Source organism: Benincasa hispida, chromosome 2 (genome assembly GCF_027475165.1).
Source record: "Benincasa hispida cultivar pf3 chromosome 2, pf3_genome.v1.1, whole genome shotgun sequence".
In the NCBI taxonomy this organism is placed as follows: Eukaryota; Viridiplantae; Streptophyta; class Magnoliopsida; order Cucurbitales; family Cucurbitaceae; genus Benincasa; species Benincasa hispida.
In genome coordinates, this window is record NC_143479.1 from 30,747,249 (window position 1) to 30,748,509 (window position 1,261).

Genomic DNA, 1,261 nt, shown 5'->3' on the forward strand with positions numbered 1-1,261 from the left:
AATTAAACATGATCCACTTTTATATCTCTACATACATGTTTAAGTTATAGAAAATAACTTTGGATGTCAGTTTATTGGCTTTGTGGGTTAATGCTACTAAATATCGAATAAAAATATCTCATATTTTATTAAATAAATAAATCATTTGTACATTAGAATTACAAACTACAATTAAGTAAATAAATCTTTAATTTGAATGATTCTTTAAAAGATTTGCATGTGTATATCATTCATATTAGAAATGTTGTGAAGTATAATAGGTCATCCCCTGCAAGACTGCAAATATTTAAAAATTTTGTTAAAGAAGATAGGAAATCAACAAGAAGTTTCCTTATGATGGATGTCCAAGCATGATGGAATTCAAATTTCACTATATTGGATGGAGAAATTTAGTGCCAAAAGACATTTGAAAGATTGGAGGAGCATGACCCAAGTTATTTGCCAAAAGATGATATTTCAACTATTGAAGGTTGGGATAATACTAAACTATTTGTAGAGTTCTTGAAGACTTTCTCAGATATTACATTAAAGTTTTATGCATCTACGTCTATGACTTCAAACATATTTTTTTATGAAATATGTTTAGTCTAAGAGAATAGTTCATGAATACTCATTGTACGATAATACACTATTGAGTCAAATGGCAGTAAACATGCACACAAATTTTAATATGTATTGCAGTATAACTAAAAATGAGTAGACCAATTTATTGTTGTATATTATTGTAGTTCTTATCCCTAGATACAAGTTGACTTATCTGAGTTACTACTTTAATGAACTTTTGGAGGAAAAAGTGCAAAACAAAAAAAAAAAAAACACTAAGGTTGAATAAGCAATTTGCCATTTTTGTGATGATTATTATATAAGAAAGTCAATACCAAAAGAACAATATCAACAAACAAAATCATCTACACCTATCAAGCATCTAGTTGTCAAAGTCATGGTTTAATACAATCAATGTTATCTGATGCATATAGTGGAATTGACTCTAGCTACAAGGTACATGTTGTTGTACATGGTAGATTTAAACGAACTAATTTAAAAGATCCAAATGACAGTAAAATGCAGAGGCAACTTGTTATCTAGATGAGGAGTCGTGTAGAAGATGAAAACTTAGATATGTTAAATTAGTGGAAAATAAATCTTCTCCATTTAGGATTAGGATTATTAGCCAAGTAGGTCAAGGGCATCTATTATATTTCTATATCTGCAGTGCCAACTGAATCAACTTGTATCATTGATGGATGGGTGTTAGATTCTT

General features: G+C 28.9%; 1 pseudogene; it reads left to right on the forward strand.

Moving 5' to 3' along the window:
• Positions 1 to 336: 336 nt before the first annotated feature.
• LOC150037814 (zinc finger BED domain-containing protein RICESLEEPER 2-like) lies at positions 337 to 949 on the forward strand (annotated as a pseudogene).
• Positions 950 to 1,261: the final 312 nt, after the last annotated feature.